The following is a 22232-nucleotide window of genomic DNA, read 5'->3' as shown; positions in this document are numbered from 1 at the left end:
ACGACTAATGAGAAATGTTTAGAATCTTTGGTACATTATTTTAATAAAAACATTTACCGATGGTATTGTAGAGCACCGTGCCAATGGCAACATCCCTATTGGACAGTTGACTTTTCCTCTGAGCACGGCTCTTATTCCATGAACATTTTGTCGTTTTTAAGAACATGTATGTGAGGACACTCCTAGGCAGAAAGTGGTGACAGAGATGGAGGTGGATGGGCAATTTGACTGGTTCATATTGTATGGATATGGCTTAGTATTGATTGCAATATACAATGGCCGTTTGAACTTGGACGGATTCGGATTCAGCTTCCGGAGATGACGATGTTGCATTGAAAATGTCCAACGAATTCCGAGTTTCGATGTGAAGTAGGCCGCTGCACTGTATTGATTGTAGTGTCTACACCGTCCGATTGGCAAGTGAGTTGCAGTCTTCCTTGGGCGGGACTCAATTATTGTTGTTTTTAATTGACTCGCTGTACATTCCCAGCACCAACGCGCAAAAACAATTCAGCTTCCCTCGGTTTATGGCCACCTTCTACGCCTGGCTAAATGGCTTCTACTCATTTTAAAGAAAGACACATTTTATTTTATTGGGCTGTTATGATGTACACTTCAGACACAATGATAGGTATAATAGTTGACATATATTATAGATGGAATAGGTTTATTAGGTAAGAGCATGTATTTTTTTTTAGAGAATGTATGTTTTAATAAATTTAATAATCAAATGCTAAAATATGTATACTTTGTTAAACTTAATAATCAAATAGCTTCCTTATCCTACCACAAAAAATCTAATCTAATATACTAATTAAACAATAACATTAAAAGTTAGATAATAATAATTATTATTATTTGTTAAAATAAAATAAAAAAACACTAAACCAGCATCAAATCTGAAAGAGTAACCAGACGTGGAGTCAAGGTCAAAGAAACTCTTAGGATGGACGCATCAATGAATCATTCCACATGTTTCGTACATGGGTTTAACTTTCTTTGAATTTGGCGAGACAGTCCCCGCGAGTGATCTGGTAAGCTGCGTTTAAATTATTCTAGATGGTGTTTTCTAGCGATAAACTAATTATTTTTTAATTTGTTCGGTGGTCAAAATGGGAATGTTGTTTTTATTTTTATAATTATGGGAATGTTTTTATTTTTATAAAAAAATTATTATTCAACATCATAAAAAATTTTAAGGGCATTCAAAAACTTGAAGCTTGATAATTGCCAATTAGACTTTTAAAAATTACTGCATCAAGATTTTTATATTTTTACATCACAATTTTAAATATCATTTATGATATAGAACAATCAATTAGTTTAAATTTAATATGGAAGTTTACAAATATAATTTTGATTTCACTGTGAGATGGTCACTTTAATATGGTGAACTTTCAAATTTCTAGAGATGCAAATCTTTTCTCAAATTTTACACTAAAAAAATAGATTAATGCTTATTAGATTAAGACTAAATTATTTCTAGACCACTTTATAAAATTCATTACAATATAATATTTGAGAAAATAATAAAATTAAACTTACAATAATATAATAGTGAAAAAATAAATCTTACTATTTAAAACTTTATTAATAAGTGAAATATTCCGCACAAGTAAAATCAATAAAACAAAAATATAAGTTTACCTTATCTCACACCTCTACCATGCTAGATTTTACCGCCACTTTCTGTTATAAATTGAAAAGACGACTCGCAACTATAATTTGGGGGAACACAAAACTCTAGACCTTAACTCGCAAGAGGGATGAGAACAAAAGTCTGGATATGGAAAGTTGTGCATGGAAAAGACTTGACTAGCAAGTAGGAGGAAAAAAATTTCGCAGCCAACCAGGGCTGAAATGAAATTATGTTGAACATACACATTACATAGACAGTCACCCAAACAGTCGAGAAGAAAGTTGTTATTGGACTTTCCGAGAGAGGTCACACACAGGCAAAGGCCAAGAAATCATATGTAAAGAACACTTCCAGTTTCTTTCGAAACACGCAACTGTTTGTCTGAATCCTCCTCCTTTCATTCTACTGCTATATCGACTGAGGACCTTTTTCTAAATGGTTTTGACTATGGACAAATTTCGTTATGGCAAATGGAGAGGTTGCATAGCGCTAGCTGGCGTGCTCTTGAGTTTATTGCCTCTCACTTCTCCTCAACCAGGTAAGTACTAATTATGGAACCTAAGTTCACAGTTGCCGGGAATGTTGTAGTGCTTCTGTTGTGTTTACCTTTCATAATCGTCATTTGATTTCTCGTCGTTTTGTAAGATTCATGGAGTGTCTGCTTGAATCACCATTTGATGTCTTTTTGATGAATCGTCATATTTGGTTGACAAGATATTGTTTTATTAAAAGTAATTTCTGGTCGTGTGGAAGGATTTTTAAGTATCGATTGTGGACGGAAAACCAATCGAACCGGAGAAAACAAAGTAAGATGGGCCAGACAGCAGAGGTCGTGGACGCCTATGATTCCCGCGACGGTTCTTACGTGGAGTTGGATACTCTACGATATTTACGATATTTCCCAAAGCCTCTGAACAAAAGCTGCTATCAGTTGTCTGTGACCCCTAATGTACCTTACCTCTTAAGACTGTGGTTTATGTTTGGAAATTACAGTAGATCCGGACAATTGCCAAGCTTCGCTTTCTCTATTGAAACATTGGATCTGTTAGCTATGGGAAACATAGCGATCTCAAATCCAGATAAAGCACTTTATAATGAAACAATATTTGTTAGTTCTGGCACAATGCTGTACATCTGTTTGATCAGAACCTCGGAAACTGATGATCCCTTTATCTCTGCTATCGAACTGAGGACGCTCCAACCAGGCATGTATGAACAGGCTAAGCCAGGAACGATGTTGATGTCAGTATGGAGATATGATGTTGGCGGAAATTCTATTGTTAGGTGAGTTTACTTTAGAAATATAGGTAACAAGTATTGGTTATGATATTTTTTTTAATGGAAATCTAAGAGTCATATTTTAATGGCTTTTTATGTGTAATAAAACAGGTATCCTGAAGACAAGTTCGACCGGATCTGGACAGTTAGCACAGATTTGACTGTTTCTAACTCTATTTCAGTACGGTTGTAAGTTGTGATGAGACCATTTCAACCAACAATACCAAGGAACTTCCTCCACCTGCTGTGATGCAAACGGCGGAAGTTATCATGGATGATCGTCATGAATTCACTGTCGGACCGACCAATGGTCACAAATTATTACTGTTGTTATATTTTACAGAGATCGAGAAGCTAAATATGTCTGAACACAGATCCTTTTCCGTGAGAATAAATGGTCAAAATCGGTCTGAAGCCATTACTTCTCTGAGCAATTATTCTACCCTGGAGCGAACATTCATATCCAACCAAGCAGAGGACTTCAACTTTGCCTTGGTGAGCACTAGTGACGCTACCAGTGGTCCTATCATCAACGCTTTTGAGACTTACAAAATAATTGACACCCAACCAGCCACATATGCAGAAGATCGTAAGTTACCTTCTTAATGTTTTGAGACTGGAATCGTTGATATTATGATCCAATTTCTAACCAAGTTCTTTTGATGATGCAGTAAAAGCGCTTGAGTCTATCAAAAGCAGGTTTGGCATGAAAGGTTGGATTTCTGATCCTTGCTTTTCGGTCCCGTGGAATGGAATTGCATGTGAGAGTAGTACTACTCTGCCCATAAGAATTTCGGAAATGTAAGTTAATTTCTTCGATATGTTTCGAGCTGAAATCGTATGACTGTCAAGATTCAATCGTGAAATTTTATATTGACTAAAACTTGTTGCCAGCAATCTGTCAGGGAAGAACCTTACAGGATTGGTGCCTAATGATATTGGACAGTTGACCGCATTAATTAATGTGTAAGAAGAAATTAACCATATTTTAATCCTAGTTGGACTCAAAAGAATTCTGGATGCGGTTAATGGAGGGGAACATAGCTTGTGTCTGAATATTATATATCAAATCATAATATATGTGCAACATCATTTGTGTTGAAATTGGCAGGTTTCTGGATAATAACTCTTTTATGGGGAATCTGCCAAATTTCTCCAGTTTAACCAAGTTGGAGAGATTGTAAGTTTCTTCTCAACATTTCAATTTTCAGTTTGTTTGTTTTTTCAACATTCAACTTTCAATTTGTCTGTTTTTAGTGAGCATATGCATTTTCATAAAACCAAAATTATTTTGCTAATTATGTAGATATCTACAAAACAACAACTCGAGCGGCACTCTTCCTTAATGGTTATGCGATCTGAAAAACCTAAAAGAGCTGTACGTCGCCCTTTTTCTTCTGATTCTATTTAGTTTTTGGCACATTTTATTCGAAATTTATTTCCACAATTTTATTCAGAATTAGATACGATCAAAGTAGTAAATATCGCAGTGTTTATTTTCACAGGAATATAAATAATAATAATTTTAGTGGTGTAATTCCTATCCAACTTCTTAATGGTTCATTGAAATTCAGGTAACCATACCCTATTTTATATTCCTTATGTTTTGACATAAATCATTAGAGATTTCACTTTTTCTTTCCTACTTTCTATAAAAGAAATGTCATCGACAAATTAAGACAATAATCAATCCAGCTCAGATTCTCGTTAATAGTACTAGAGGACCTTCATGGATAATCTCTATCTTTGGTCTACTGCAGTTACTGTGGAAACTCCTACTTACCTATGCATAAAGGGAAATGCATTCTGCATACTACAAATAAGAACAAAAGGAAGATTTTGCTCGGAACGATAGTCAGCGGTATTCTAATCATCGCTTCAGCAATGATAGCGGCAATTGTTGTGTATTACAACAAATTCAGGAGAAAAGAACAGGGCGACAAAAGATGCGGGCAGGAAATGGAACCAAGATCTTTCTTGTACCAAGGTTAATAAATACTAATAATATTAAATATATTATAACACGATACATATTGGTAGTCATCCATGTAAATGAAATTAGCTTATATTAGCTTAGATTGATTGATTGATTGGTGGCGCTGTGATTCTCAGTAACTTTATTTTCCCTTCATTGGTTACAGATTATTCGATGGTTATGGTTGTCGGGAATTTCTGGTTATTCCAAACAAAATACAGTGGAAAAATCCTCTGTTTCCACTGTTCAGAATTTTCTGATAAATTCTGAAACAACAAAAATATGAACAGAGAGCAATACTTTGTTTTCTGATAATTCAAAAACATAAGAACAGAGCATAAAATAATACTCTACTTTGCCTCAGGATCAAACACTGATCAAAATAATACTTTGTCTTTGACGCAGAAAAATACTCTGTTTTTAACTCAGAAAAACAGGAAAATTCGTTCTCTGGAAACAGTGTTGCAGCAACACAGTTTTTTCTCAGTTGCTGTTCGTAGTGTTGCAGCAACGCTGTTCGTGGTGTTGCAGCAACGTAAATTTTTTCAGTTGTTGTTCGTGGTGTTGCAGCAACGGGGATTTTTGATGTCAAATATTTTTCGACTTACGAGAAATTTTTGACAAAATAACTTTTGGTGTAACAGCAACGCACAGAAAGAAATTTCTATTTATGAAAGTAAACCAACTGATAAAATAAGTCTTCCTCACGTAGAGGGATCTTCACAAAAGATTATGCTTAAGAACATCTTCCTCTTAACAGAGGGATTACAACAGGAACGCTTCAGTTCCACAAAACAACTATCACAGAAAATTTCAGCACTGTTGTGCAATAAAAAACTCTCTTGTTCTACACTACTGTGTGCTCCCCTTTGCTCTCTATCTCTCTATTTTCTACTTCTGTTTCTGTTTCTATTTATAGTGTGGGAAAGGGTCATCACCGCTTTAACTTGCTGATAAAGTTTCTGCTGTTCATAATTAACAGATTTGATCTTTTGCTGTATTTCTTGAGTCGGTGGTGATGAAATCTATGGCTAGTAAATGCTGCTACGGCTCAAGAATGGTTCTTTTTCTGTTTCAGCCGTTCCGCCCATTAATGAGAAGTAACTGTGTTTCGCTGGATCTGATCTTCTTCCTTCTGGAAACACAAAAATATTAAAGAGTGAAAAGATGGTAATGGCGGTGACATAAGAGATCGGGAGAAAATGTGGGGCGCCAGATCACGACAAATGAATAAAGTAAAATAGCTGCTGCTGTTGCACAGCAGTTGGAATTAATATTCCAACACTCCCCTTTTAATTTCAACTGCTGGGTTATTAGTCATACCCAGAAGTTTCCTTAAAAACTCAAAACTTTTCTGATCCAATGGCTTTGTCAGAATATCTGCAACTTGTTCCTGAGTCCTGCAATGTTGTAAAATGATTTCTCCATTGTTCACCAATTCTCTGATGTAGTGAAACTTTGTGTCTATCTGTTTTGTTCTCTTGTGGAATACAGAGTTCTTGGATAATGCAATAGCTGAGCTATTGTCACAAAAAATAATTGTTGCTGTTGTCTGCTCTTGGCATAGACTTCTCAACATTCTCCTCATCCAAACCGCCTGACATGCTGTTGTTGTAGCTGCCACATACTCTGCTTCTGCTGTAGACAATGCCACAATTGGCTGTTTCTTGGAAGCCCATGAAATGGCTCCTGAACCTATGTGAAAAATGTAACCAGATGTGCTTTTCCTGTCATCTACACTTCCAGCCTAATCACTATCTGTGTATCCAACTAAATCTGAACATTCTGAAACAGTATAAAATATGCCATACCTTTTTGTACCTTTAACATACCTCAGAATTCTCTTTGCTGCCTGCTAATGTGTTTCTTTTGGCTTCTCCATGAATCTGGAAATTAAACTAACAGCATACATTATGTCTGGCCTAGTTGCAGTCAAATACATGAGGCTGCCAACTATGCTCTTGTACACACTAGGGTCAAAATCTTTGTTGCTGTCCTCTTTGCTGAGTTTTAATCCCATCACTGTGGGAGTAATTGCTGCCTTGCTGTCCTGCATGTTAAATCTGTTCAACACTTCATTTACATATTTTTCCTGTGAGATAAAAATTCCATTTTTATTTTGATCTACTTCTATTCCTAAGAAGTATCTCAGCAAACCCATGTCAGTCATCTCAAATTCTTCTTTCATGACTAATTTGAAATTTTCAATGAGGTAGTCATCATTACCTGTAAAAATCACATCATCAACATATAACACAACAATTAAAATTTTACAGTCTTTTTCTTTGATGTAAACAGTGGGTTCTCCCTCACACTTCTCAAATCCGTTCTCCAGTAGATAGGAATCTATCCTACTGTACCACGCTCTTGGTGCTTGCTTCAGCCCATAAAGAGCTTTCTTCAATCTGCAGACTTTGTGCTCTTGGCCTTTCTTCTCATAGCCTAGAGGTTGCTCGATGTAAACCTCTTCCATTAATACTCCATTCAAGAATGCTGACTTCACGTCCATTTGGTAAACTTTCCATTTTTTTTGTGCTGCTATGGACAACACTGCTCTTACTGTTTCCATTCTTGCAACAGGTGCGAAAGTCTCCTCATAATCTCTCCCATACTGCTGCTTGTATCCCTTGACAACAAGTCTTGCCTTATGCCTTTCTATCTAGCCTTCAGCATTACTCTTGGTCTTGTAGACCCATTTAACTCCAATGACTTCTTTACCTTTTGGTAGCTCAACTAAATCCCATGTCTTATTTCTTTCTATGGCATTCATCTCCTCATCCATAGCTTCTATCCATTTCTTATCTTTAATTGCATCTTCGAAATGAACAGGGTCATCAACATGACAATACAAGGAAAACAAAGAATTCATTCCTTCATCATAAATATCACTTAAATTTCTGAATTTCTTACCTCTTTCATTCGGTGTGCAAGTGCTTGTAGATGCACTTGAATTTCCTCCTTGTGGTGTGCTTGGAGAAGCACTCTCATTTCTCCTCAAGGGTGTCTCTTGCTGTTCTGTTGTTGGCACTGCTGTTTGGGGATGTGTTTCAGCCAACTCCTCATCATCATCATCATGAGACAAACAGTTTTTAACATTAAATGTTTTCTCTATGCTTCCATCCCAAGCTTCCTCTTCAATAAATTGAACATCTCTGCTCACAAAAAACTTCTTGGTGGATGGGATATATAACCTGTAAGCTTTGGATTCTTCACTGTATCCAATGAAAATACATTTCTCCCCTTTGCTGTCCAATTTCTTCCTTAGCTGATCTGGAATGTGTGCATAAGCCACACAACCAAAAACTTTCATGTGGGTGACTCCTTGCTTTCTCCTACTCCATGCTTCTTCTGGCACTTTGTTCATCACTGCTTTTGTAGGACATCTATTCAAAATATATACTGCACAGTGTACAGCTTCAGCCCAATAATCATTTGGCAAATGCTTTGCCTTCAACATGCTCCTCGCCATATCCATGATTGTTCTATTTTTCCTTTCAGCAACTCCATTTTGTTGCGGGGTGTACCTTGCTGTAAATTGCTTATGAATTCCATTTTCTCTGCAAAAACGTAAAAATTCTTTGGAGATATACTCACCTCCTCTGTCAGTTCTCGCAGCGCACTTTGATTTTCTACAAGTGCTTTGAAATTTTGGAATTTTTCAAACACTTCACTCTTATTCTTCAGAAAATAAACCCAAGTCTTTCTGGTAAAGTCATCAATAAATGTTAGAAAATATTGGCTGTCTGCAAGTGATGGAGCTTGCATCGGTCCACATAAATCTGAGTGGACAATTTCTAAAGGTGCTTTTGCCCTTATGCTTTTCCCAGTTGGAAAACTTTCTCTGTGTTGTTTTCCCAATATACAACCTTCACAAAGGCTGTCTGGCTTTTTTATCAATGGTAATCCTCTTACCATTCCTTTTCTACTCAACAAATTAAGACCTCCAAAGTTGAGATGTCCAAATCTCAAATGCCACAACCAATTTTCATCCTTTGGTACGCTTTGGAGAGCCTCTTGTGTTACTGCTGCAATTACTTCTTTATTTTTCAGATCTGCCCTTATTCTGAGAGGAAACATCCTATTCCTTGTCATCTTCACTTCAGCAATACAGCGTTTGCTGGGTAATCTATCCATGATGGTGCATACAACATTCTCAAAGAAAACATTGTAACCCTTCTGAACAAGCTGTCCAATACTCAAGAGATTACACTTCATTCCAGGAACATAATAAACATCTGCTATGGTTTTCTTTTCACCTTTCTTTGTAAATATTTTAACTTCTCCTTTTCCCATAACAGAAATTTTACTATCAGTCCCAAGTGTGACTTGTGACTGCACACTTTGATCTAAAGCAGAAAACAGGGCTATGTTTCCTGTCATATGGTTGCTGCAACCACAATCTAGAAACCATATATCTTCACTATTTGTTTCAGCCATATTACAAACTAACAACACATTATCTTGACTGATATTTTCTCTAGTGATATTTGCACTAGATCTATTACTCATATCATGCTGCTTTTTCCTACATTCATTTGCATAGTGCCCATATTTTTTACAATAATAACATTGGACATTGGATTTTTCATACCCTTGTCCTTGAGCATGATGTTGTCCACTTTGCTGACTGCTGCCATGGCCTTGGTTCTGATTTGGATTGCTGCCTCTTCCTTGAACGTTTGTTGGACTGTTTCTTCCGCCTCTGTATTGGCTTCTGCCTCTTCCTGTCTTATTTCCTCTGCCTTGACCTCTTCCTCTTCCAAATGACATCTGGGTCTTGAATGCTTGCTCGAGAAATGAGTTTTCATTTCTACTCAACCTCTACTCATGAGTTATCAGTGATGCATGAAGTTCATCAACTGAAAAATTTGAGAGATCCTTTGTCTCTTCTATGGTGGTGACAATCACATCAAACTTTGAGGGTAGGCACCTCAATAGTTTCTCCACAATCCTCCTTTCTTCAAGAGTTTCTCCATGAGACCTTATCTGTGTGACCAAACCAATTGCTTGTGTGAAGAATGAGTCAATATTGTCTGACTCCTTCATACGCAGGTTCTCAAAATCTTTCCTCAGCAACTGTAGTTTTGTTGTCTTCACTTTCTCCATGCCTTGATAGGCTGTCTTGGGAGTTTGCCATGCTTCTCTGGATGTATTGGCTGCTGCTATCCTCGGAAACACACTCTCATGCACTGCTTGATATAAGAATACAAGGGCTTTTGAGTCCTTCTTCTTATTGCTCTTCAACAGCTCTTTCTTTGCCTGAGTTAATCCAATAAATTCTTCTTCATTTGCTGGCTCTTCAAATCCATATTCAACAAGTTCCCATAAATCATGTGAGGCAAACACGGCTTTCATGGTTATTGCCCAGTAGTCATAATTTTTCCCATTGAACTGTGGGAGCTGGGTATTAAACATACCCACGCTGGTGCTGGCCATTCTTGCAATACTTGTCTGTAAAAAAAAATCACTTAATTGTCTTCAGCAGCTACACAAAAACTAATCTGAAAAATACCTTGACAGCGTTTTCGCTCTGCTGGATAATTTGCTGCAGCAACAAATCTTCTTTCAGCTTCTTTGATGTCTTCAAAGAGCCTGAAGAAGCTCTGATACCATGTCGGGAATTTCTGGTTATTCCAAACAAAATACAGTGGAAAAATCCTCTGTTTCCACTGTTCAAAATTTTCTGATAAATTCTGAAACAACAAAAATATGAACAGAGAGAAATACTCTGTCTTCTGATAATTCAAAAACACAAGAACAGAGCATAAAATAATACTCTACTTTGCCTCAGGATCAAAAACTGATCAAAATAATACTTTGTCTTTGACGCAGAAAAATACTCTGTTTTTAACTCAGAAAAAACAGAAAAATTCGTTCTCTGGAAACGGTGTTGCAGCAACACAGTTTTTTCTCAGTTGCTGTTCGTAGTGTTGCAGCAACGCTGTTCGTGGTGTTGCAGCAACGTAAATTTTTTCAGTTGCTGTTCGTGGTGTTGCAGCAACGGGGATTTTTGACGTCAAGTATTTTTCGACTTACGAGAAATTTTTGACAAAATAACTTTTGGTGTAACAGCAACGCACAGAAAGAAATTTCTATTTATGAAAGTAAACCAACTGATAAAATAAGTCTTCCTCACGTAGAGGGATCTTCACAAAAGATTATGCTTAAGAACATCTTCCTCTTAACATAGGGATTACAACAGGAACGCTTCAGTTCCACAAAACAACTATCACAGAAAATTTCAGCACTGTTGTGCAATAAAAAACTCTCTTGTTCTACACTGCTGTGTGCTCCCCTTTGCTCTCTATCTCTCTATTTTCTACTTCTGTTTCTGTTTCTATTTATAGTGCGGGAAAGGGTCATCACCGCTTTAACTTGCTGATAAAGTTTCTGTTGTTCATAATTAACAGATTTGATCTTTTGTTGTATTTCTTGAGTCGGTGGTGATGAAATCTATGGCTAGTAAATGCTGCTACGGCTCGAGAATGGTTCTTTTTCTGTTTCAGCCGTTCTGCCCATTAATGAGAAGTAACTGTGTTGCGCTGGATCTGATCTTCTTCCTTCTGGAAACACAAAAATAATTAAAGAGTGAAAAGATAGTAATGGCGGTGACATAAGAGATCGGGAGAAAATGTGGGGCGTCGGATCACGACAAATGAATAAAGTAAAATAGCTGCTGCTGCTGCACAGCAGTTGGAATTAATATTCCAACAATGGTGCCAAGTTCAACGAAATCCCAAGCCTTCACTCTAGATGAGATGATAGCGGCCACACAGACCTTTAGTCAAGAGGTCGGGCGAGGGGGATTTGGATCGGTGTTTCTGGGTAAATTACCCCAAGGAAAATAGGAAAATACATAGCCGTCAAAGTGCTCTCACAGTCCTCGCGACAAGGATTTAAAGAGTTCTTAAATGAGGTGAATTTCAGATATATCTTCAATCATGTAATATGGTTCAATTTGGATTTAATGCAAAAAATTCTTACCACAGAATCATGGTTTGAAACCATTTATGATGTATTGTAAAATTCACGCGAACGGTTATTTGATGAACAGGTTGATCTTCTTCCCAGAATCCATCATAGAAACTTGGTCTCTTTACTAGGCTATTGTAACGAATCAAGAGAAGTTATGCTTATCTACGAGTACATGTCAGGAGGCTCCCTAAGGGATCACCTTTATGGTAAATACTTCTGCTGAGAGATATATGTTTATTTGAGTTGATAAAATATCTAAGATAACCAACATAGGTTCTTTTCCAGGTCCTAGTGCACATCATTCCAAATTAAATTGGAGAACCAGGCTCAAAATAGCTTTAGATGCAGCACAAGGTTACTCTTTCTCTTAGTTAATTTGATGCACATTGATTCTTTTTATCTAAATGAGCGTTGTGAACGACATATCTCACTTATACACCTATGGTTTCTATTCAAAGGACTGGAATACCTGCACGTTGGTTGCACCCCAAAAATAATTCACAGGGATATAAAGACCGCCAACATCCTTTTAGACAGTGATTTGAATGGAAAAGTAGCAGATTTTGGCCTTTCAAGGATGACTGATGATGGGGAGGCTACTCATGTTATGACTGCCGTAAAAGGAACTGCAGGATACCTGGATCCAGAGTATGTTGGACATATATAGGTTGCACCTATTTGCAATATTTTGATGCTAAGAAATTCAAGGCATTTTTCTTTTCCATTGTAATTTTTTGTGAGACACTTGACAGGTATTTCAGTACTCAAATGTTGACGGAGAAGAGCGATGTGTATAGTTCTGGAGTGGTTTTGCTAGAGGTCATATGTGGTAGACAACCCATAGATCTAAAACTACCTGTAGAGCAACTGAACATCATTAGATGGGTAAGTAATTTTACCATCAATTAATATTTATAGGAATTCCTAGAGTGCATTTCTCCAAGACTAACAATAATTATCGGCATATCTACAGGTGACACCTTTCGTAATGGACAATGATAATCCTGGCAAAATGGCAGAAATCATCGACAAGAAGTTGGATGGAGGTTACGACATGATGTCTATCACTGGTGTTGCCAATGTAGCGATGAGATGTGTTCACAATGAACCGTCGGGTAGGCCGAGCGTGAGTGAGGTAGTTGCAGAGCTGAAAGAGGCTATCAAACATGAGGATCATCGTGCTTCTACGAATTCAATTTCAGAGGAAATTGTTGGTGAAAGTAGCGATTTTGTGCCAGGCTCGGTCTCTTTATTGGCAGGTTCGAGTGGGCCTAGAGGAATGGTGTGGAGTGATAATAGCTCGAACATTTCTCAAGTGGGAAGAAGTCAAACATACAAGTCCTCATGATGACAGCGTTGCCCGGACGTGGAACTACGCTTCTAATTTTTATATACCAAAGACGTGGAACTTTTAAGTTTCTTGCTTGAAGATCACGTAAATTCTAACTATCTCAGCAAATGTTGGGTGGGGCATACACAACTAGACATCCTTATCAATAAAATTTGATGATGTACATGCATTTTTTATTTTGTGTTATTGGTTATGAGATGGGAAGTTTTTTGGTTGTATTTTTAGTCTCATTTGTGTAGAATTTGGTTCGGATTGGTTGGAAAGATAAATTAGAATTATGAATTTTAACTAATCTCAAAGTTTGAATTATAATTTTTTCATAAGTTAGGAATTTTTTAAAATTCTTAAAATGTTAAATCCATAGTGCAATAAATAAATTTAATCAGAATTATTTATAATCTACCAAAAACTTCAAACCAAACCATAAAATATTTAGAAAATATTATATACAAAATACTTAAACTGACCTTTAAAAATAAGTTTTTATTTTAGTTTTTTTAAACCATACAAAAAACCTATCACATATTAAAATTCAAAAATTAAAAATATTTGTAAATTTTTATAAAGATATTATATTATATAACATGTATGCGAGACTTTCAATCGTATTTGGAATTTCACAAATTATACCATATAGAGTTTTTTTTTTAGAGCGAAAAAGCAAAATAGATTATATTAAGAGCATATAATGATCAAAAATACATGGAGAGAAAAGGTCTCTGCCAGAGAGAGCAAATCGAAAGCGAGTGGGGAGAAGAGACTAGATTCCCCAACAATTCCTGTAGATATTGTTCAGATTGTAGCAAAAGCAGCTAAGAGTGGAGCATATAGAACACATGTTCAAAATAGCTGGTTCATAAACGGGAAAATGGATCAGAAAGTGAGAAAGACATATAGACATATTGGACATATAAGACAAATTTGAAAATGCATGCGGGGCCAGCTTAGACCATGGGAGGCATGGACCCCGAGATAGAAGTCAAAATGGAGTCAAGAGGCAGACAACAGCCCTGGAAAATGCGCCCGTTCCTCCACTTCCAGATATGCCAGCAAGTGAGAATGAAAAGTGCAAGCCTGTTGGGACATTGAGAGCTCCACCAAAAAAAAGCTTCCTGTACAGAAGGAAAAAAGCGGTGAGGAAAACTATAAATCTGAGAGAGCTCGTACCAGATTGCGGAGGAAACGACACATTGAAAGAACATATGGTTGTTCGATTCAGCCTCTGATAAGCAAAGTTGACATCTGCCGGACCATGCCAGCCTTTCTTTTGTAGAACATCCCAGGTTAGGTTCTTATTGGAGAAAAGAAGCCATGAGAAGAGGATTGATTTGAGAGGGCAGGGGGCTTTCCAGAAATTGACGGGAAAGATAGGGGGGAAGGCGGTAATTCAGAAGATAGGACTGAGTAGAGATTGCGGACAGAGATGGGATGGATTGAATTATGAAGGGACCAGATCAGCTCATCTTTTGTTCCCAGTTGAAGGATCCCACGGTGAGTGAATCTGTTGGTGAAAGAAAGCCATAGAGGGCGGAGAGGGGGGGGGATGGCTAACTGAAGGTCGGTTTTCCAGATAGGTTCCTGGGAGGACCATGAGTCTATGAGTTTATTCCAGGTAAAAAGGCCCCTAGAGTGGAAAAAAGAGAGTAAAGCTGAAGGGACCATGGATTCTAAGTTGTATAGGGTGGGGTCGATGCCAATGAGAATACTCGAGCCAGAAAAGATTGACCATTTTAAATTCTTCAAAAAAAAGGATTGGATCTTTCTGAAACTAAGCCAAATAGGGGAACCCTTTTTGATGCCGAGAGAAGACCTTCTGTACCAGTATGCCATGCTCCTGCTTTTTAGATACTTTTGGTTGATGAGAGTGCTCCACGGACTATTCCCATATATGCCCCTGTGAAGAGATTTACAGATAAGCGCTTTCCCAAAATATTTCATATTGAGAAGGCCCCATCCACCTGTCTTTTTCGGTCTTGAGATTGAATCCATCTTCACCAAGTGATATTTAGTCTGATACGATCGACCACCCCACATGAAGTTAGCTGCAATGGATTTCATCTTCTTCGTGATGGATGCCGGGAGAAGGAAAAGGTGGCCCCAATACACCGCAAGTTGGGAGAGCACCGCCTGTACCAAAATGAATCTACCGGCGAGGGACAGAAGACGCATTTCCCATCTTGAGATTTTGTTGTAGAAGCGGTCTATCAGCCAAGACCAGTCGAGAGAGCGATATCCCTTTGCTTTAAGGCGGAAACCCAAATAAGTGAAACCTTCCTTAATTAGAGCGAGATTAATACCAAAACGTTCTGCAATCCATTCAGCTGTTACAGGATTTGTATCATTGTGATATAGCACTGATTTCCCATTATTGATCTTGAGGCCCGTGGCGGATTGGAACTTCTGAAAGAGCACATAAAGACAAACCCAAGAGGATTTGCAGAGCATAGCAAAGATTAAAATATCGTCCACGAAAAGGTTGTGGGAAAGAGAGATATTCCTGCAGATCTTGACTGGTTTGCATCTTCCATCAGCAACAGCAAGATTAATCTGGGTACTAAGAGAATTCATCACCAAAATGAACAGGAGAGGGGAGAGAGGGCAACCCTGGCGGAGCCCTCTCTCGGCTTGAAAGAAGGATGTTGGAATTCCGTTTATGATGACTGAAAAATGAGCACTTTCGACGCACGCCATAATCCAGCTAATAGCCTGTGGTCTTAACCCAATTTTTGCAAGAAGGATTCTGAGGAAACTCCAATCCACACAGTCAAAAGCCTTTTTGAGATCGATCTTGAGAGCAGCTGCATCAATGTTCTTGGAGCAAATTGAGAAGAGGCATTCCTGAGTCAGAGCAACAGCATCCAGGATGAGCCTATCCTTTAGGAATGCGTGTTGTTCCTTAGAGATGAAAGAGCTGAGTGCTTTCTTCATTCTTACTGCGATAATTTTGGATATGATCTTGTAAAGCGAATTGCACAAAGCGATCGGCCTGTAATCCCCAAACGAAGTTGACTTGTCTTTTTTGGGGATTAATGCAATGAAGGTGGCCGATAAAGCACTATTTATGCTTCCAGAGAGGCGAGAGGCGTCCACCATGCCCAGCAAGTCTTTTTTGAAAAGATCATAAAAATGAATGAAAAATTCTACCGGCCAGCCATCTGGCCCTGGGCTTTTGTCTTTTTTGAAGCTCTTGATAGTCTCAGTTAGCTCCTCCTCCGTGATAGGCCTGTAGAAATCATCATTAGCAGCATCGTCAAACATAACCGGAGAAAGGTCCACGGCCCACAGCATGTCATTGAGATCACTATGTTGCCTCTTGTATTGTTCCTTGAAGAATCTTGTAGCTTCTGCGCATATGTCTTGTTGGGAGAAGAGGAGGTCGCCATTACCATTCTCAATTTTCCAGATAGCATTTTTTTCTCTACGAGCGTTGGCGAAGTTGTGAAAAAATCTTGTGTTTCGGTCCCCCTCCTTGAGCCAGATTGCTCGGCTTTTTAACCTCCAAGTTGCTTCTTCTTTTTTAAGCAGGTCTTGCTTCTTTCTTTCTAGAGATCTGATGAGAATTTTTTTGTCAATCGACAAGCCGCTGAGATGGATTTTGGAAGAAAGCAGACTGATTTCTTGATTTATGTCCTGAAGATCCTGTTTGTCTTTTCGCATCTTTTTTATCTGCCAAGTCTTTGCATTCTCCCTCAGCATTTGGATTTTTTCACGAAATGTATAAAAAAATACCTCCTCGGATTGGTGAATGTCTTTCCAGCAAGTTTTAATGAGCTCATTGAATGATTCATCCTGTAGATAAATGTTGTTGAACTTGAAGGAATAGCCCATCCGACGCTCGACATGCATCCAGTCCAGGAGAATGGGCTTGTGATCCGAGGTGAAATCCCCTCCCGTTTTTGCAATCGGCATCCCCCACTTTTCAATAATGCTGGAGTTTAAAAGAAAACGATCAATTCTTTTTGCAATGTAGGCAGATCCCAGCCTACCATTGTCCCATGTCGGAGTCATTGTTTCAGGAATGATATCGACGAGATCCCTTCTCAAGAGCTCCCCTCTCATTCTGTCGGCCATTCTATCCACAGTTCTGCATTGACCCCAGCATTCTTCTGGACTAAGAGTCAGATTTAGATCACCTGCAATCAGCAAAGAGTTAATGTCTAGAATTTCCGAGCTGAAAAGAGAGTCCCAAAAGGGGAGTCTGTTCCTGTAAGGCGCATAAATGTTGAGAATGTTGAGGATCTGGGATCTTCCTCTGATGGAGGCCGAAATAAGAATTCCAGCAGAGCACTTGAAGGCCTTTGCTTTGACCTTGTGCGGGTCCCACAGTGCCACCAGTCCACCAGACAGGCCTTCTGCGTTAGTAGCGACCATGTGCCATGTAGGAAACATTTTTCTAAAAAAAGCCAAAGACATCGAGCTGGAGTGCATGGTCTCCTGGATAAATATGATATGTGGTCGAGCTGAGACAAGAGTCTTCTTCAGAGCCAGGAATTTTGGGGCGGCTCCCAGGCCCCTGATATTGTAAGAAATTAGGAAGGTCATTTTGAGGGCTGACCAGCCGTGCTTGCTCTAAGGGGCTGTGACACAGGTGATTCCAGAATTGGAACATCTATCAGGGGAAAATTTGTGATTCCCAGATCGGAAGCAGTCGTCTTGCCTCTGAAATGACGGCTCCCACCCTTATGCTTTTTCCTTATAGTGATGTTTTTAGCTGAATTGGGACTGATGACCGGGAAGGACGGCTTGTGGATGGTGAGCGGCTCTAGAATCGAAGGGTGTCGATTAAGAAGAAGATCAATATCACTATCATATGTGTTGACCGGGGAATCTGATGGAGAATTGAACGGGGTCGGGGACAGCTGAGGTTCTTTCCCTTTTTGCATGGCTGTGGGAGATTTCATTGGAGAGGGCGAGGAGGATGATATGAGGATGGGATGCGATCCCACTATAAAGTCAGCAGCATTCATCGCCGGGGGGGAAGGAACCGTGGCCTCCTCTATTTGTTCAGGGACAGGGGGGCTAGAAAAATCAGCCGAATTCATGTGCGGAAGGGAGGGAGAGACTGCATATTTAAGCCCGGCCGGTGATGGAGGACTCTTGAAGACCGTAAAGTTAGGCGATTCAGGCCTATTCTGAGGATTTCCTTGTGGACTTCGAATCTCTGTGGAATTGAATGAGAATTGATTCCCCGAGAGGCTGGCATTATCAGACTGAGAGGCAGTGCCCCTTTGCTTCACCTTTTCAGAAGGATGAGAGATATGCCTGTGGCGACGGTGCCTGCAATCTTTGATGAGATGACCCGTTCGGTGACAGGAGGAGCATCGAAACGGGATTCCCCAATAATCGAGCCTTTGACATATCTTTGCCCCGTCCCAGGAAATTTCAATTTGGTCAGGATAGCCTCCCTTGTATGGCTTTTCAATGAGAATCCAGGCGATTCTTTTGTCCTTCTCCCCTCGAACCCATGGATCGACATAGATAAACTTGCCGATCGCATCTCCGATTAAGGCCAGGATCTCCGGCGTCCATAGTTCTAGCGGAAGATTTGGGAGTTTTACCCAAATCATACTGTGGGAGGGGGTATTTTTGAGGGGGTCAAAACCGAGGTACCATCTTGATAGAGATAGGAAGCTTCTGCCAGAGACCCATGGTCTGTTCAGTGCCATCTCCAGGTCGGACTCCTTTTGAAAATGGAATGAAAACCAGTCTTTCATAAGCCTTGAGATGATTGGAGTATATCCTATGATGGGGGTCCATGATTTTGAAATCCAGGACCTCATTTGTTCCTCATCCATTTCCGGGAAAAACCATTTCCCCACTAGAGCATTCTTTTGAAGACTCTGAATGCGCTCTGCCAAAGAAGATCTGGTAACCGAAACCGCCTAGAGTTTGACAGTAAAAACGTGCCATCCCGGCCAACATGGTCAATTTAAGTGTATGGATGGAGAGAATCGTTTTTTTAAATCTTGATTAATATTAAATTTTTTACTTTTTATATATTAGTAATTGTTTCTAAATGTACAAAGAAAAATGGAAGGAATAAAAGATTTGGGAAGATCATCTTGTCATGAATAAAGGCTACTGGTGAATGCATGTGCACAAGGTATGCCAAATTTTCCAATAAGATTTTCACGAGCTTGCTAGCAGAAGAGCTTGATTAAGATCTTGTGTCCATAGAAAATCTTCTCATCTTATGTTGAGTAATTGAAGTCGGTTTAGTGAAAGGAGGAGCAGACAAATGTTCAAGGTGTGAGGCTGTAGTATTTTCACGGGCTCAATAGCAGAAGAGTTGGGTAAGATCAAGAACTTGCATCCTCGTAGAAATTTATTGAAATCACAAGCTTGATGGTTAACCCATGCACAATCGAAGTGCCCTAGGGTTTTTTCAAGATGCTGAATCCTTATACACAGTCAAAAAACCAGCATAAATAACACAAATCAAGATTTCGCCTCAAATTTTTCTACCAGAATCCGGCACTAGAAAGTCCAAAAAGTTGCACTAAGGACAACTCCCAAAGGTTATAGTCACAAGGCCCTAAGATTTGATTAAGAAAAGTTGACATAGGAAGTGTTTGTGAAGAAAAGAATTGATGTGAGAAGTAAAGCTCGTAGTCATGTTTTTTGTAATCCAAATCTGGTAAACGAAGGTTCGAGTTGCAAGGCTACAAGATTTCCAAGAACTCGGTAATAAAAGATATTTTCAAGAATAATTTGCATCCAAAGCATAGCTCCTCATCTTAAATTGTGTATTTCAAGTCGGTTAAGGAACATGAGCAGTAGACAAAGTTTCGAGTCACAGGATTTTGACTGCTAAGACGCCATGTTGAGAACCCCGACATCAACGTCGATCTTGGCTTGTGGGAATTTGAAGCCTCGCAGAATCAGGGGACTCCCATCAACAGAGGGATGGTGATCCTCGTCTAGGGATTTGGGTCCAGTAACAGAAAGACGAGGCATCAGACATCAAAAGAAAACCATGGCAGACAGAGTGCATGATGTAAAAGAATGATTCGATGGATGAAGATGAAATTGGATGCATCTAATTGACTGGGATGAACAGTGTTTGTGCAACCCAACCCCACAAAGAGATACCTTCGATGTAATTACAATAGAGAACAATCAAATGTTGACCTATTAATTCCACTTTGATTATTATTTTTTGTCCAAATACATTTTTCATTATTCAAATCGTATTTTCATTCAATATAAAAACACATCAATTTTTCACGTTATATAATCTTTTTATTAAAAATTATGACAAATAGTCATAATAATTATCCATAATCCATATTTTCAAACCAATAACAATGAGAAGAATGTAAACCATGCATCTCATGCTTATTGAAACCTAACATTCACCCTACCTTACCTCAATGAGAATAGATTCACAATTGTTAGTCTGCTCATGATTTTGACGTTGTATTTTCAAATATATGTGACATAGCATTTGTTAAGGACTTATAAGTTGTTATAGAGTGTGCATTTGGTATTCTCATTGATCAAACTTCCTAAAATGGTGTTGATTATATTCTAAGAATCATTTATCCCCTCTCTATGCAAATGTATCCATGCTTCTTGTTGAAGTATGATAGTCTAGCACCTCTACAAATACATGCATCACATATGTACATTTCATTATTTTTGTGATGGCTACTCTAACCGTTGAAATATACAATCTTTTGCTTGCATATATTTCCCCATATGATGAATAGTTCTATCATTGTAAGGACATGAGCATGGAAGAATAATTACTAGGACCCCACCCTGCAAAGTATAGATGTTAATATATTTCATATTTCTTATTTAAGGAACGCCCTTAGAACATGTTTTCCTTAATGATGAGAACATCTATGATCGACACCAGCCACCTTTCAAGACTATAAGGATACAATTTTGTAATAATGGAGTGAGATTATCCAACCAACATCATGAACTCGCATTGCACAAAGATTGAAACCCCAATGAGTATCTCACAAATTTTGATCCCATGCTAAGAAGATAATTTAAAAAGAGTGGTGTTGATATCCCTAAAACAAATGTCATGAAGCTTTACAACTGCTTGCATGGAAATACAATAGTTTTTTCATACTATCAAGGGAGCTCCTAAACCATCTTCCAAAATTGAGAATAAATTATAACAATTTTAGCAACAATTAAATCATCTTATTACCCAAAAGACACAAGAAATATTTATTTTCTATTTCCACTCTAACCATTATTCGAAATCATTTCCATTATAAATTCTTAACCTTTTGCATTCTAACTTACACCTTAATAACTAAGTACATTGTCCTAAATTTCTTAAAATATTTAATCCTATCCATAAAACTTTACACCATAATCAATACAACTATTATGCATTATCTATGGTATAAAATTGTTTACTAAACCAAAAATAACTTGTTTCCACCCTTGTTCGCTCTTGTATCATCCAACACAGTTAGTAGAATATATACACACTTAAATTCCTTGAAAGTTAAGTCTCTAATACTTCTTATTTATACTCCCTAATTTTCCCTTCTTTCCTTGATGGAACTACCTAGATATCATCCTAGATTCTTAAAGGTTCACATTTTTGGAGGATTTCGTTATAGTTTTTCCATGAAGTATTAAATACTATTAAATTGTTATAGGTACACTACTTGGTTAAAAAAAAATGTATTTGTACTCCAAAATGCAATCACACTAATCGAGAATTGACATAAAATGTACCCTCCATAGGACAATGCTCTCTTATGAAAACAGTGCCTTGTTAAGAAATATATATATTTTTATAAATGTCATACAGTGCTTATAATTTTATATGATGGACCATAAATGGCTCTCCACAAAAATTGCTTCCCCAAATCATTAAAAGTTTACCGGGCTTTCTTTTAAACTTATTAAGTTTTCCTAGTTTCGTTTTGTTGATTTAATCATCTTTTCAAATCCGACATTCTTCGCAGCAAAGAGCTTATCCCCAGTCACACTCTTTGCAGAGTGATACACGAACGGTGCGCCGCAAACAATTACAA

The 22232-nt window shown here is 38.2% G+C and overlaps 1 pseudogene; it reads left to right on the top strand.

Moving 5' to 3' along the window:
- Nucleotides 1-2074: 2074 nt before the first annotated feature.
- On the top strand, nt 2075-13215 carry LOC149188790 (putative LRR receptor-like serine/threonine-protein kinase At1g67720; annotated as a pseudogene).
- Nucleotides 13216-22232: the final 9017 nt, after the last annotated feature.

This window comes from Pinus tabuliformis, chromosome 3_1 (assembly GCF_031772625.1).
Source record: "Pinus tabuliformis cultivar Carrire ecotype Pingquan chromosome 3_1, CPIR1, whole genome shotgun sequence".
NCBI lineage: Eukaryota > Viridiplantae > Streptophyta > Pinopsida > Pinales > Pinaceae > Pinus > Pinus tabuliformis.
The sequence above is the reverse complement of the archived record's forward strand: the minus strand, read 5'-3'. Positions and strand labels throughout refer to the sequence as shown.